The 16639-nt window shown below is 38.1% G+C and overlaps 1 protein-coding gene across 3 annotated transcripts in view; it reads left to right on the top strand.

Annotated features, from left to right (window-relative positions):
* The window catches only part of MAPK8 (mitogen-activated protein kinase 8), a 268471-nt gene that overhangs the window by 84977 nt on the left and 166855 nt on the right, over window positions 1-16639 (top strand). For all 3 annotated transcript variants that reach the window (XM_086900418.1, XM_086900429.1, XM_086900420.1), the window contains exon 2: window positions 3399-3530. The gene's annotated coding sequence lies outside the window, so the exon portion shown is untranslated. The remainder of the gene's footprint in view (window positions 1-3398; window positions 3531-16639) is intronic.

Below are 16639 nucleotides of genomic sequence, written 5' to 3'. Positions count from 1 at the left end.
CCACAATGTAGCTTTGGTCAGAAGAATTTTTCCTTTTTTACAATCTCCCAAAGTGAATATATTATCCACCCCCTCCTGATGGGATTGCTGATCTGTTTGGTCTGAAGGGTGTTCTCATACAGCATGCTTGGCTTTCTGCAAAGCTTTTGATTTAATACTGATAGGATTTGGCTGCGTTTCAGGGCAGGCATTTCTGTAACATCCTGTCACCTGGTCCAATCCAGTCCTAATCTTATGATGATCAAAAGAGAGCACCCAGTAGAGTGCTTGGAAGGTCCCTCTCCAGTCATGTATCTTTCCTTCCACAAGGCATAGAAAGAGACCAGGTCTGAAGGGTCCTTTTGGACCAGTCAGTGTTGTTTGAATTAAAAGGCTGTATTAAAAGTTGTATCACCAATAAGTCTCATTTCTTTGTTAAGTCACTCTGGGAAGGATCTCCAGAGACTGCTTTTTGCTCCAATATAATTTTGTATTCTCTTCAGCAAACAAAGTAATAAGATAGAATTTTAAATTATATTTTTGTAATAAAGATTAATGAAATTAATAAAGAAAGCAGGATTCTATCATGGAATGACTGTAATAGTCTGAGCATGTTTTCTTCAACCAACGAAGACAGAGTTTTGAAAACGAACAGTTTTAACACTGCTGACTAAGAAGGTAAGGTATTCCCACATGCTGTGAGACTCTGTCTTGGAAATTCAGAGGAATGAGATGTTGTTGTAAATAACCATCCCATCAAGAGCTCTTAGTGCCCTGTTTCCAAGAAGAATATGTAAGAAAGACATTACTGGGAGACAAGCTTAGATGCGACGTTTGAGAATAGCAGTGCTCAGATATCTAAGGAAAAATGCCATTTCCTCTGTTTGTTTTTTTTTTTTTTTAGGTGCCATAAGTAATATGAAATATCAAATTAAATAATCTAATATCTTCTTAAGGACTTATGTCCAGTGAAACCTGTGAAACAGATGCTGCTTCCCCTTCACCATTTATATACACAAGATTCAATAGCTGCATTCTAAATCCAGCATAATGGCACTGTGACCCAACCGACTTGAGAATAGCCACACTGGTGTCAGCCTGAAGTAATGCAGTTGTAGTTACAGTTTGTACAGAATTTTTGGGATACCTGAGGATAAAAGGCGCTATACAAATGTAGGTCGCTTTTATTAAATGCCTTGCAAATCGTTTATAATGCCTTTAAGTATCAGAACAGGCATACCACATCAATAATCCCTGCACATGTGTTTACTTTATTTTAGAGTTTACCACAGTTCACTATAAATGGCTTAGATATATTCAGTAATTCAGTTATAATGAAATGTGTAAGCCTTCAATAAACGTATGTGTTACAACTGGCCTCTGATGTAAATGCTTTGCCAATTACATGTACATTAGTGATGACTATAGTGGGCTTGTAAATACTCTTTGTAATTCTTTGGCCTCTATTCTCCCATCTCTTACATAAGCTTTATAGTGGTGTGTAATTCTAGATTCGCAGATTTTAAGGCCAGGAGGGACCATTCGGTCATCTGGCTTATTGGTGTAACAGGCCAGAGAACCTCATCTGATTGCTTGAGCAGTGGGTCCAAGAACCTTTTTGTTTGACTAAAGCCTATCTTTCACTCTGCATGTCTGCATGAAGACCATGAGACGTTAAAAGTTAATTAGTGGCCTCGGAGCTTTACTCCAGTTGTTAAATATCCTCAGAGTGTATACTGGCTTCTTCCCCTTCTGTATACTACATTATGTCTTGAACAGAGCTGAAGATCCAGTGAGGAGAGCATCACCTTAGGTTTGAGCCTCAGCTGAGATTGTTTCCTACTCTAACATACATAAAGTTATGGAGGAAAAATAAACTTGAATTAATTATTGCTAACCCTTTTTTTCAACAGACCTCCAGATGTTCTTTCCATTTTCTTTCCTATAATGGATAAATTCTTTTCAGTGAAGCTGTGTGAGAGCCATATGCCATTTCAAATTCATTTTCAGCCTTTGAGTACATTACTGAAAGAACTCCTCTCAGAATTTTAAGGTTTATACATCCAGAAGAGATGCCAGATTGTCAAGGACTAGGCACCTCTTTAGGTATATAGATGAAGTCAATACAGATTTGAAGACTCTGAGGGTACATGAAGGCTCGTAAATAGGAGCTGAAGAGCTTGAAAAATCCTCTCACCTTTTGTGGACTTATCTTTTGGAAAGTAAAGCTTTATTCTGATTTATGTGATGCTTGGCAATTCTTTGTACTCATTAGATACTAGACTCACTAGAAAGTTGTAAATGTCCCCCTTTCCACCTACCATCATACAGGTTTCTCACAGTCATGAATTAATTTCTTTGGACACCTCACCTGATTGGTGGCACAAGTCTTTTTGCTCTTCTTGGGTCTATTCACCACTATCAGAAAGCCTACAATTTTCTACCAGTATGGTTTTTTCATCTGCCAATGATGGTCTCATTATATGGGGTGGAGGAAGAAGATGGCAAGTCTGGATCTAAATGTGGTTTCATGTTTTGGGAAATCTTATTTTGCTCAGATTGATTTTGCAGCCTGAGGAGAAGTAAAAATATAGCCTATATGTAAGAGGCAGGCAGAAGAACAAGTGACAGGCAGAAGGCATTCAGGTGGTAGATGGTTCCTTGGAGTTTTGTGCCAGAACAAGGCACATTAATGGGGAATTGCAATCTGATCATTTAAGCAGAAACTGGCCATGACTGAGAACCCATAATAATTATTATGTTAATGAAAGCAAAAAGGCAGGAGAGGTCTCTATTCTCTTGACAGATAGGGATATGTTAATCAGACCTATATATACAGGAAAACATTGACATCTCTTTACAATAAAAATGCAAAATTGAGACAATGTGCATTTTTGATTGCTCATTTAGCACAAAATAAAAATGCACCTAAACTTTAGTGCTTTTATTATTATACTTAGAAACATTTACTCACTGAAGGTAAAGTGCTTTAAAAGGAAAACATACTTCCTCACAGGGGTTGCTCCCCATATTTGGAGTATGACTGTTTAAATTGTAGCTCAGCAGAAATATTTTGATTCTGTGGGGCACCAGCAGCTCAGCAACAGTGCAGCCTTTCACATTCAGTTCTTAAGTGTAACAGATCATTTAGACCCTGTGTTGGCTAGGCTCACATAAACCAGGTTTACAAAGAGTTATAAAAGCTTGGCTTTCCTCCTTCCTTCTCCCTCACATTCCAGTTTTTCCCCTTATAATTTTACCACAAAGCAATGCAGTCAAGCTTTTCTTGGATCATATGAATATAGATCAATAAATATCAGTTGCAGAATGGGAATCTACGCACAGGCATGTGCTAGAAGGATGAAATAGTTATGTTAGTTTAAAGGCACTTCAAAGTTTATTTTGTTTTATATTTTCAGGGCACAATGCCTATGTTATATAGGTACCAAGCAGAAGTTGGAGAGGAAAAGGAAAGTTCTTTCTGAAAAAGCAGCAATGCTGGAATGTGCTGTGGAGGCTCAGATTGTTTTTCAGCTCTAGAGGCATGTATGGTAAGCAAACTGATGTTATCTCTGTCTGTATAAGGGTACTACATATTATGGAATAACCTGCATTTCAGCTGTGATCATATAGTTATTGTCTATGGATAGATGCAAAGCATCTTATGGGAACAAGGTGTTTGGTTCAACAACAGACTGTCAAAATCATTAAGGCAATTTTTTTTCTGCCAGTGCTTAGACTATGAGTCAGCCTCTACCAGAGACCTTGTCCTCTTCACTCATTTCCCTCTTGGAATAGATAAATGGCTTTGTTAGCTCTGAAGTGAGAACCAGAGTGATGCTAAGCATTACTTAGCAGAAGTTGTATGGGACCAAATGGTCCCAAAATTTATGCCACCCTAACTCATTTTCATACCTTATCTCAAACACAGGAACTAGATCAGTGAGTTTTAGATCAAGACTGTGCTCCATGTAGTGTATGGAGAAACTCAGCTAAAGTCATGATTCTGTCACTTAACTGACCATCACTGTATCCCAGGATAGAATTTCCGAAGAGTTACACTTTCTCAACAATGCATTTGGGTCTTTACATGGAAATTCCTGTGAAAGGCCATAATAGTTGCTTGTCCTTTTGACTGAATAATGATGGAGGAATTGTAGCAATGAGACCTGTAGCAATGAGACAATGAGCAAAGGCAGAGGCTGCAGGGCACTGCACCTTTGCAATTACAGTTAACTCCTTTGAAGTGCAAAAGATTGGACTGGTATTGTATGGAAATATCAGCAGTGATGATGGCAGCTTATAAAGTTTGGTAAATAGAGAAAATCAAGCATGTGACTTGGGATGAGCTGTTGTAAAGGCAATTGTTTCCTGTATGAAAAAGTGTTAATTTCATAATGGTTTGCTTTGGAAGAAACAAGGTGCAAGATTTTGCAGATAGGAATCATGACAATGAGATTTAGCCACCTCCTGCAGGACTATTGCATGAGTCTAAGCAATCACCTTCCTTCTTTAAGCTGCCATGTCTTAATATATAAGCTGAGAAGTAAGAACTCCCAGGGTGTTGTTTTTAATTTTTTTTTTAAGTTAGAAGCAATTATTGTATTTATTTCACCCAACTTCCTACATAAAGCAACCATAGAATTCCAGTTACAAATTATCACTCTCTTACAAAGTACTGTGCAATCCCTGGCCAGCTGCAGCTGTATTCATGCTGAAGTGAGAGGGCTGCACACTGATACAGTTTCTTTTTTTTCACATGGCAAGGAGCAACACCCCATGTACGCTCTGACAGAAAGGGATGAGTAGTTTCTTTTAGATTTCCCGATATCGTTCTTCCACGAAGTATGACACACAAAAATAATTGTATAACTTTTCATACAGAAAGCAACATCTCTTTTATCAGGAATAAACTTTTCATCAAAAGGCTTTTTTTCATTTATTAACAAACTTTAGTCATATAAAAATGTAATCAAAAAGTATTTTCTCCCTTCTTTATTAGCTTCACTGTGAGTAAAAGTACTTTTGATTGAACTTAAATAATACATATAGAGTCATGTAAAATCTATATTTATATGCAGACATTCATGGCTTTTTATGTGCACAATCTATATATATATATATATATATATATATATATATATATATCACAGCATACATCTGTAGCAGAGTACCAGATCAATCAGAGATTGTCTCTCTTGGTCTGTCTCACACACATGCATTTTCAAAACCTGGAAATTTAGCACTGCACAGTAAAACTCAGTAAGACAGACCTCATCCTAATCAAGGCCAAATTGGCTCTTTAGAGCCCAGCCTTGATGATTTGCATGAGGCCTTCCATGTACAGATACCAGAATGTGTGTGTAAATTACTGCCTGAGGGTTAACTCTGTGCAACCAGAGTAGGTGCTTTCCATACAGCTGCTGATTCTGACACAATAATGGTGACCCTTGCTACATCAATATCAAGTTCCCCACTTTCTATGACACAGTGTCTTGATGAAGAAGAATTGGGGAATCTGGGTTTCAGCTCCATAGGCATATGTCAATCTGTTGTTAATAGACAAGTCAACATCTAGATGTTGCTAAATCTCGTGTTGGGATACCTTGCTTTTTGATTAAGTCCAAATGATGCCTTTGATTTGAAAAGCTTCCAACTGAGCATAATTTGCAAAACAATTTAAGCATTTTTGTTCTTCTGATATATGACAGTTTGAATAAAGGATTTCAGAAGACAAGGGTGCTTAAATTAATTTGAAAATCATATTAGATCCAACTCTTTTTTTTCCTCTTTATGTTCTGCTTATGCAACAGAGCAGGAACACAGACCTTATTAGTATTTTCAAATCATGTGAGAAATACTCATTATGTATAGGCCCAGTGCAGACCCTCCTGAAACTCATTTCTTTGGTCCCCAGTATAGAGAATGTTAGCAGCAGTGAGGAGACTCAGACCCAGCATAGAGGAGTCTGAACAACAGAAATTTGCTGGAGATTAGTGAATGTCTGTCCTAGCAGCTAGTAGGCTGGTTTGAGTTTGGTCCAAACACAGGCTGGTAGGTTGCAGTTACACCCAGTTAGAAGCATCAAATTTGCTTATAAATCAAGGACTACAAAGAATTTTCCAAATGTTATTCAGTTAAGCATTGTACCCTGTGCCATACTTACCTGTCATGTAGTAGATATCAATGGGTATATTTACAAAATGGGCAGATTTGAATTCCCTGAAACTACTTTGGAAACCTAGGATCAAGCACTGTCAGAGCTGAGGAGACACCTTGGGATTTGTGACAAAATGCTGCAGGTATTGGCTATTTTACATGTTTGCCAGAATCCAATAGCAGCAATATGAGAGGCATTACGTCAACCTCTGAGGCTGCTTCTGAGTAACTCCTTTGTTTTTTCTCTAGCTGCATCTCTGAAAAGTGTATGCTTGTTCTCTCCATCAGCTAAAAATAACAGATGGAGATTATAGTATTTTATTCCTCATCTCAATCAGGCAATATAATAGTTGGTAATAGACAGGGAAAAAATTAAAAAGGACACCATGAACAAGAAAAGCATGCTCAAGTCTGACAGCATACATCCCAGTGATGCCTTGGTCTGTTCTAGGCTGACCTAGAAGAGAGGCTGAACAGTTAAGAATAAAGTAGGTATTTATTGAAAGGCCTTAAAGGATACACCTCGGGCAGTAAAAGAGCCTGGACAGGGCTACACCCAAGATAGACCTAAAAATGGTCACAAAATGGAGGATTGGTCACAAGGTCTCACATTTTTATAAGTTTTGGTCCATTTGTATATTGGGGTTAATTGTCCAATTACAGCTCCAGGTTATGAAGTCCCATCCTTCTTGTTTTCTCTCCTCAATCCACTGTTGTTTATGCTTTTGGGCCTGAAACTTGTAATGATTGTCCTTGGTATCAAGCTAGAAAAGGAATTGTTTTGTCTACCTGATTTGTGAAGGGAGCTCACTAACATTTAATATGTAGTTCAAAACTATACACCTAGGCAGCACAGAATCTGAAAAATATGAAAGCTAAAACTTAAGACATCACCAGAATATGAGGAAATTTGTGCAAAGCGTGGTCTGTTTATACAAGTTGGCAACTAGAAGAGCAGCCATAGAGAGATTTGCAAGGAGCAATTTTGACTCTGGGCAAAACAGATGTAGTTGCTTTGCCTTGTTCACATCTGACTTGAGACACAGTGGGAAGGATAATCTGTGTGAATTCTGTACTGAGATGTACAAAATGTTCAGGAGCTTCTACCAGCTGAGATCAATGTAAGTAACCGGAGCAAAGATAATTTGAGAGAGCACAGAGAGGTCAAAGGTTGAAAACTCATATTTTTACCCTTTGTATTCTGGTACTGTTGCTAGTGACAGAACAGTAGCTGCTGCATTAAAGCTCAGATGGCAGTAACACAGATTGAGTGTCCTCCATGTTTTCAGAAGACAGTCTTTAGAAATGTCATTACCCTGTAGCAGACTTCCCAGGCATTTTGTTGCAAGAAATACGTCTATACCAGCACGCACCTGCAATCCCTGAAGACATTATGCTTGATGAAGTCCTCATTAATTATAAATTGACCTAGTTCCATTGACAGATTTACAGCATGTAAGGCTATATTATGTTAAGATCTTTAAATTAAGTTCATTAAATTTTGTTCTTCTGATATATGACAGTTTGAATAAAGGATTTCAGAAGAAAAGGGTGCTTAAATTAATTTGAAAATCATATTAGATCCAACTCTTTTTTTCCTCTTTATTAAATTTATTAAATTAAGATAGAAATTAAGATTGATCCAGAAAAAAACTTGATCCACCTGATCAAAATATGCCATTTCCAGCAGTTTAGTGAATCACAGGCTTGGGAATTGCTGTGGACATCACTAAGCAAAATGCCTGGCTTGTGATATGGATTTAAAGTTGCTGGTTTATATTTAGTGGAATACAGAAATTTGGCAAGCCCACTAAAGTCAGGAAGTATAACCCAAACAGAGTAAATTGGGTATTATTTATTCAGAATTTTCAATGAATATTCTTTCAGGAGTGTGCATTTCAGAATCATCATCATTCAGATCAGCAATTTCAGAAAGAGGGATATAGCCACATTTTTGTGTTTTAATTTAGTGAGTAGCACTTTCTGAGTCAATTCTGCTGCATGTACTGACATGAATTAAAACCAACACATTTTAAGCATGTTGAATATGAAAACTGGATATGGATAAGCTAGGACCCAGAAAGAGAGAAATGACTTAATTTGAACATGTCAGTTCACTGGCTGGCATCACAACAGTTCAGTGATTAAACTGTTGGAATACTGTGGCTTTCTCTTTTCATCTTTTAATACGTCTGTATTTGTATGCCAATGTCATGCTATATTACAGTAGCACTGTAGGAGTCACAGTTATAACTCAGCCCCTAGTGATAAGAAGTATTTTAGAAAAAGAAAATCATCAAAGCAGTCAATGCTTTGCAGCACTTGGTGTCTATAACCCCAGTTGTTCAGCCTGCAGTAACCTCCAACATGCCATTGACATCACTGGGAAAATTTAAAATGTGTTAGTTCTCATTGCAGTCCATCTTACCTAACCTCTTATGTAAGTAAAATAGAGAGGCCATGTATTTGGTTGAGTAGAGACAGCAGACTGAATTGGGACCCCAGAGATGGTTACATGGATCAGTTGTTCAGGATTGTACCAAGCCCTTTTCCTGCCCCATCATGATCAAGTAACTTTCTTGTGGCAACCACAGTAATTCCCTGTAGGGGGGAGGGATATTAAGAAAGTATGTTTTGAGTCTCTTAATGTAATTTAGCAGCAGGAAACTAGGAAGGAGTGCCAGAACCATGTGAATAGCCAGTTCTTTGTGCAGCACTTGCAAATGCACCACCTAGGCCACAGCAGGGCAATTGCTGCTTCGTATGAATTTATTACCAAGAAGTGTTTGTCTACAAGTGCGTTCCACACCTGATTTAAGGCTTTTCATTTTCATGTGACTTATGTAATAGTAAATTTACAGTTTAAATGTGGTTAATGAAAATTAGTATTTTATTCACTGGAAACAATTTCGTGCCAAAAATGTTTCTGCCCCCAAGGCCAAGTAAATCTGTTAGGTGACAGTGTTGTCAACACCTCTTAGCACTGAATGTAGTACACAGCACTTTTTTGCACCTGAGTACTGTGGAAGAGTCCTTGTTATAGTTCTGTGGTAATCCAGCCATGAAAACATTTCACTGTAATAAATATTCACTTAGGCCAAGTCTGTAAGGATTAAAAATAACTACTTAAACATAGTGAAGAGATGGTATCAGTACTGAAGAACTTGTGTTAAGGGAATGATCTAGACTGATGATATCCAAAGGCACAGAGAGCAAAAATGACCTGTATCAGGTCATGCCTCTATTCAGTGGCTATTTCATTCCATAGTGAGAGTAAGTCAGCCATTTAATCATGTTGTTTCTTCCCTCTATCTTACTGGTTACATGAATATATTAACAATATTTAGTTACAGAAAATTAATGAAGTAGTTTAGGGTGCAAATACCAAATGATGCATGGTTAAGAAAAAACCCTACCACCAAAACAACAACAAAGCCCCCAGTCCTCACTTGTGTACTTAAAAAATAGTTAAAAATATGAAGATAAATTTACCCATCTGTTGCCTTCCAATAAAACACATCAGGGATGAATTTGGCCCCCTTTTATTCAATTTGTCCTCAATTTGCTAAGCTCATTAATTTTCTCTTGTTTTACTCTCTGTTAACTGAAAAACAGCAGCCTCTTCGCAATAGGCATTAGAAGCAGGAAATCTCAGGGTATGTTTCTAATTGCCAGAGTTTCTTTCCCTCTTTCTGCTGTTCCTGTTCTTAAGGAAGCACAAGGGGGTTCATGAGGTGCCACTAGGGAAACAGAAAGGAGTATCAAGGTCAGGGTGAAAACCACACAAGAAGCAGGAAGAGATGCTTGCAGTTAGGTTCATGACCTTTGTATTTTTTTCTCATTGTCCAGGAGGGGGAGGAAGGGGGCTAGAGAAGGAGAGATAGGAAGTTAACATTAGAGCCCATGTATGCATAACCCCTGTTGGAAAACATCAGAGAGTTAGGAAGCTCATGCTGAAGCTGCTAAAAATTGTAGTGTTCTTACTGCTGAACATCTGGGAAAAACAGATGCATGTCTGGTCTTTGTTCCCAAACTCCTAAGGTAGTTCCAACAGGTAGATGTCAAGGCCCAGACTTCAGAAAGAGAACTGAACAACAGAAAATAATTGAAATATGTTTGGTTATTTAAAAAATAAAAATCACTTAAAGCAAAACAATACACTTTATAGCTGGAAAAGTTCTTACCAAATATAGCAATTTAAGGTGTTCATAAAATTTGGCCTTAATAAGCCTTGAAATTCTCATTAAGATAGAATCATAGAATTATTTAGGTTGGAAAAGACCTTTAAGACAGTTCTCTCTGTGTTCTGATTTGGATGTAGTAGTGTACATGTTCTGCTCCACAAATACACAAATGGAAAACTGTTACCATGTCAGAGTGCCAATCAGTTTTGTCTGTTCTTGCTGAGGTCTCAAATATTTCAGTTTAGGGACATTCCCGAATAACACAGAATCCTTCTTTCCAGTGCTTTGGGGAACAGTTTTAGTGCACCACCACAAACTAAGATGGTAAAAATCTGATACAAAAATAAAGCACAGTCTTTTCCTGATTCATTACATATGGAACTGCATAGCATTTTTTTAATACTCTTAAGACAAGATTATAAAACTCAGTGACTCTGAGGCAGTAGGTCATGGATCACTGCAACCAAAAGATGCCTGTAGAATGAATATAAAACTTCTGATGGTTTTCCGTGAGGTTGGAAAAAATGAGAAGTCATTTTGAGTGGTGCACCAGAAAAGTTGCTACACTAGGTCTGTAGGTGATCTTCTCTACCTCCATATTAAAACTGACCATCACATGGTCACCTAAATTATACTCTGAGCCACACTTCCAGTAATGGTAAAAAATGCCAAGACGCTACAAATCAGCCTTCAGCCAAGTATAAAACAAACACTGTGAATTGAAGCAATTTAATTTTTCCAACCACGATCAGCAGAAGAGGAGTGTGTAAAATGATGAGTGAAGTGGAAAGAATAGTTAAAATATTGGTGTTCTGACTATGAGTAGCAGTTCACCTACCAGCTTATTCTATATACAGCTAATACACTCCAGAACTTAGATGTCTTTTGAGACTATGTATGGTATTCTCTGGTGTTTTGTACAGACAAAAGTGTTTAAAGTCTGTTTCTAAGGCTTTTAACTGTAATATCTAAGATGGTGACTCTTCCGTGTGTCAGGGAGCTCACAATAGTCATCTATTGATAGAAGAAAAAGAGTTCCTGGGAATTCCAGTTTATATCTGGATGGGATGCTGTTGGCATCAGTGGGGAGTCAGACAATTAGACCAGACTTTATTTGCCATTCTTCTATGTGATATTGAAGGGATATTAGTGAAAATTAATTCAATTTCTTGTATAATGTATAATGATAAGGCATTATTGTCTCTACTAGATGATTAGAAGCTGTGAGAATATGTGTCTGCAATTAACACTTACCAAGACTATTTGAAGTTTGGTGTGATTGGATGCTGAAAACAGGAAAAATTGTTTTATTGAAGGGAAATAAATAAAATGCAGAAAAAATCCAATGAGTTTTGCTTTTGTAAGCACTCTTTAGGGTAATGATTCTGTTTGAGATATTGCTGTGCTTTCTTGGGGGACCTAGTGTCAGGTAACTACCTTTTCTAAACAAAGCAGATGATGTCTAGGGGTTTCTTGTTTACATCAGAGAAGCCAGAAGCTTGTCTGATGGATTTCTGGGAGCCCTGCATTCAGTCAACAAAAAAATAATAGCTGCATTTAGACTTTCAGAGCATGAAGCCCTTCCCAAAATAGGAGTTTGCCTGAATTCTGGGCTTTACCAGACCTGGAAATCAGAATATTATCTGCAAACAGAGAGGGATGGATCAATTGCCATATATCATCATATTATATACTCATCTAGGGAATTGCTAAGATTAAAACAATTGCTTACTCTTACTTACTCTGTGAGAACTTCCTTAAGATCTACAGATACTGAGGATCCATTATTGCTTTCTTTGAAAATTTATTCTTTGTCCATTTTCCAGTTTCCAACAATGTTCTTTGTTTATGCAGCTGCCTTAGTGCTTCCATCTTCTGTACACCTTCAACTATCTAAATTTTGTTTTAGTGCAGATATAAATTTTTAAAATATTGTATTCATCCCAATTCACCCCAAAATGGGATATTTTTTCCCCTCATTAAAGGTCTGTTTTTATGCTTCGTGTTCTAACTGCTTCCAGTGTGCATTTAAAAATCCTATCAATGTTAGTATAGATTTGGAGAAAATAAATCTGCTAAAAAATTAGTAACCGTATTTTTTGGTTGAGAGTGTCTTAATTTTTCTTGATAAAAGATCAATGTCTCTGAACAAAGACAAGTTACCTATGAGCACCTGCATGTAGCAAATTAGTCTTGAACTAAAGACATAAGGATTTGGATAAACACCTGGTTGTTTCTTTTAACAGTAGCCTGAAAATTATGATATTCTTATGTCTCAGAAATCTCTTTTAACAGTAAAGGGAACATGTTCAAATACTTGGGAGCCATGTCTACAGCTGGAAAACTTTCAGACATTGCCATTTTTACTAATGGTGCCTGATCCCAGCAAAGATAACAATAAAAAAGGGTCCCTGAAGGCTTCATCTACTTGCAGACATTGCCAGGAAGTGTTCCTCAGCACCAGAACTGTTCTCTGTTTTTAGAAAAGTTCTTGGCATAGTTTCACTTCCATCACCTGCAGTTCTCCTACACAGTTCATGACTGGTTTAAGAGTTAGCAGTTAGCAATGAAGAGTTCAGATGTGGCCACCCTGTTACAGTGTAAGTGAAAGTAGTAGCATGGAATGGAACTTGAGATTAGTACCAAAGAACTCATTCAGGTGTGTGTTAGCCCTTCTAGACAAGCCACACACCGGCTTAATCTCAGATCAGCAAGTTTGCCTGAAGGGCAGTTTAGAGAAATTGTGCCTACAGTTCTAGAGACCAGGCTGGCAAAGCACCAAAGAAGACCATGGTCTGAGTCATTGTGAGGTATCCACCAATCTCACTTTCACTGACTTGCTGCCTGACCTTGCCTACAGTCTTCAGAGCCGGCAAGATAATCTTATGGTGATGAGCACACTGCTGATATATTTTTGGATTCACTTTCCTAAAGGTGAAAGTTCTTGTTTACGCACAGAACACTCACAGTTTAGGAAATTGCTAGCATTTCCTCTGCAGAGCCTTGCCAGTATCACTTAAACTGGAATAACTGCTTCTAGAGTAATAAAACCTGATTTAGTTTCCATGGCTGATTCACTGGCTGGCATCTTGATGGAGGACTATCAGTTATGCTACCTAAAATGATGATGTTTTTTCAGTCAGTTGGAAACTCCATGTGATGCAGAAGTTAATATATTATGTTAAGGCCACCTAGGGGCAACCCCTTATCCTTGCTTGTGTTCACCCTTAGTCTGAATGGAACTCTGTTCCATTGCTGGTCTTTTAAGTCACCATGTTTCTCAGTGTTGAGATTTAGTACTAAATGGAAGTTCCTAGCATCATTTCTGGCACTGTAACAAATGAGATCTGGTGGGAAAGAAGAGAGAATGTGTATCTCTCGTCTCCTATACTCAGTATCACAAAGCAGGTACCTGGGAGGTGGCTGAGTTACCCTCTGCCATCAGAAGCTTTGCTCTGCAGAGGTGAAAGAAATTAGAAGTTCTGACTTTTGAAAATGTACAGTTAGAAATGTGTGGGCACAGAATTCAGTGAAGAAGAAGGGTGATGGTCAGCTGTCAGCTGCTTAAAGCCAAGAAAATCCTTGTTGCTCTGTTGGGATTCCGCGGGAAAGGCAGCACTGGAAGATTAGAAAAGTGCCAACTGGAATGGAAAGGGACAAAAATTCACTGTGAAGGAGTCAGAGAGCAAGAGAGCTTGCCAGAGAGGATAAAACAGGGAGATGACAGGGAATAGTGACTAATGGAATAACTAGAAATGGCAATTGTGTGAATGACCCATATGGTAGAGACCAGTAATGACATGCCGTGCATTCTCAGGAACAGCTGTCAGTAGCACCCAGTAGAAAATGAAGCTAAACGAACTGTTAACTTCATGCTAGTGACAAGTGCTCAGACTTCAGACTGCCTGGAACTTCTCTGGCAAAGGGCACTGATTGGCTCTCAGGCTGCTGCTGACAGTAAGGAGGCCAAGGACTGAATGCTCCTTTCCTCTTGGGGTGGTCTTGCTGGTCTGAGGGAGCTGCGTGTGTGGCAGAGACCCTCTCCCTGCCACGGCTTGTCTTGTACCTATTCTGCAGACAGAAGGCCTCTGTCTGCAGACTTGTTAAACTGGCATCTTCCAGCAGCAGTAGAGTCATTAAAAGAAACATTTAGGAAGGGAGAGTTTATTTTGTCGATGCTCTTTATTTTAATCATACAAAGAAAATGACAATTTTTATATAGAAGCCATTAGGGATGCAGGAGGCATCGGTTCCTAGCTCTGGGGTTCTTTCTTTTAAACAGACTGTGGCAATGCAAATAGAGCCCGTCGTGATATTTATATCTTTAATTCTTGCATTCATCACATTACTAACACACTGATGGGTCCCTTGTTCTTCATTTGTCTATTTCCTTAAACTTTCTGCCCCCTTTTTTTATTATTATTATTTTTTCTGTCATGTGTGCAGTTCTTGAAGGTCAATCAGACGTCACGGATAGAGCCATTCTGTTCATGGACTCGCAAGCAACTTGTTTATGAATGAAGAAAGCTTTGTGAACTTCCAGGGACATGCTGAGCTTTTTTATAAAACTACCAGTGGGACAAGGAGCTTGGGAAAGTAAGGCCTCTTACGGATACAGAAAATGGAGGCACTCTGCCAAAAAACCTGGGCTGACATTCCAGTTTGTCAGAATCTTGTCCAAGAAACAAGTTTCTAGAAACCAGATCAGGTATCTGCATATCCAGGGTGCAAGCTGACCATATGTGAATGCAGGGCAGTATGTATGCTAGTACACTGCCATAGCAAATGCTTAAAATTTGACAATAAAGATGTCATAACATTAACAGGTCAGCAATATCAGAGCTCTGTGGAATAGAAAACAGAAGGATAAACACCTTAAATTAAAAACCCATAACTCTTGGGAGTGTACTATTACTTTTTTAAAGCCAAAACATGCAGCTGATTCTTAGAGATTTTAGGGAACAGTAAAACAATTAGAAATAATTGGTTTGAAGATCTTGGATTCTATTTGAATCTTGGATTCTGTGGTCTCTTACATGCAGAGCACTCCTACTGCATTTAGCTGGACAAAGAAGAGAGGAACCAGCAGACTCTTTTACCTGGCCTAAGTTTTACTTTTCTTTAATTTAAAATTTCCAACAGAGTTGAAGCCATCTGTATGCTGTTTACTGGAATTTTCATTGTTGTACTCATTCCAGTTTCTTCAGGGAAATATTGATCTTCTTCCTGAAAGCACATCTAGGAGCACACAGCAAACTAAGACAGAGATGGGCAAGCAGAGGTCTGAGCCAAGCCTCAGCATCCTTCCATGACCGTTGGCTCTGCAGCCCCTGAAGACTACCTGTAGTCTTCTTCCAAATATCTTTGTCAATTTTTTTAAACAATGGTAATAAGGAAAAAACCTGAACAAAATGAGGCAGTAATGCCCAAAGCTCTACCCACCAAACAGCCAGAGTATTTTGAGGATGCTTGCTTACATGAAAGGAGAAGTGATTTGTGGAAAATTTGGTTCCAGGTACTTCTTGCTTGTTTATCACTCCAAGAATCAGATTTCCTCTGACTTCCCTTTCCCATATTATCATCATTATCATCATTATCATCATTGTCATGTCATCATCACTTTCCTCCTCCATGGTCCTTATTTCCTTGTCCACATGCCCTTTTCTTGGGGCATTTCTAGTTCCGTGCATGATTTTCTCTTTTTTTTTGAGTCAGGCTATTTTCATGTGTGGATGTGGCAGTTTAGGGACATGGTTTAGAGTTGGAATTGTCAGATTTAGGTTTATGATTTGACTTGCTGATCTTTAAGGTCTTCTTCAACCTAAATGATTCTATAGTTTTATAAGTCTATGGTCCTATGTCCCATGACATCTGGCTGTAATTGAGCCCTGTAGATAAAAGGGGAATGTTTCCCTTAATCTCAGATTTGATGTTTTAGCCAGTAGACTAAACTAGCAATTTTGGCCAGCTCCTGAATCCCTCATTTGAAATATACTCACCATATCTCATTATTGTGTATAGGCAAACATTCATTTTTGCTGCCAATGGCTTTGGGTTCGGTCAACTTTCAATTGGTTTTAGGGAGAAAGACAAGGTTCATCTCTAACATGAGAAACTCAATGTATTTCAAATCTGTTTTCAGCAGAACCTTCTGAAAAAAGAGTTGTAAGAATATGTTTAACATGCACAAAACAAAATCTCTCACTAATTTCATTGTTGGAGACTTCTAATATTTTGCAACACAATGTGCAAAATAAAATAATAACTGTCTAGCAGACACTTAGCATGTGAAATTTCTTTTCTAACAGCTAATTTTA

Source organism: Cyanistes caeruleus, chromosome 8 (assembly GCF_971803275.1).
Source record: "Cyanistes caeruleus chromosome 8, bCyaCae1.hap1.1, whole genome shotgun sequence".
NCBI lineage: Eukaryota > Metazoa > Chordata > Aves > Passeriformes > Paridae > Cyanistes > Cyanistes caeruleus.
The sequence above is the reverse complement of the archived record's forward strand: the minus strand, read 5'-3'. Positions and strand labels throughout refer to the sequence as shown.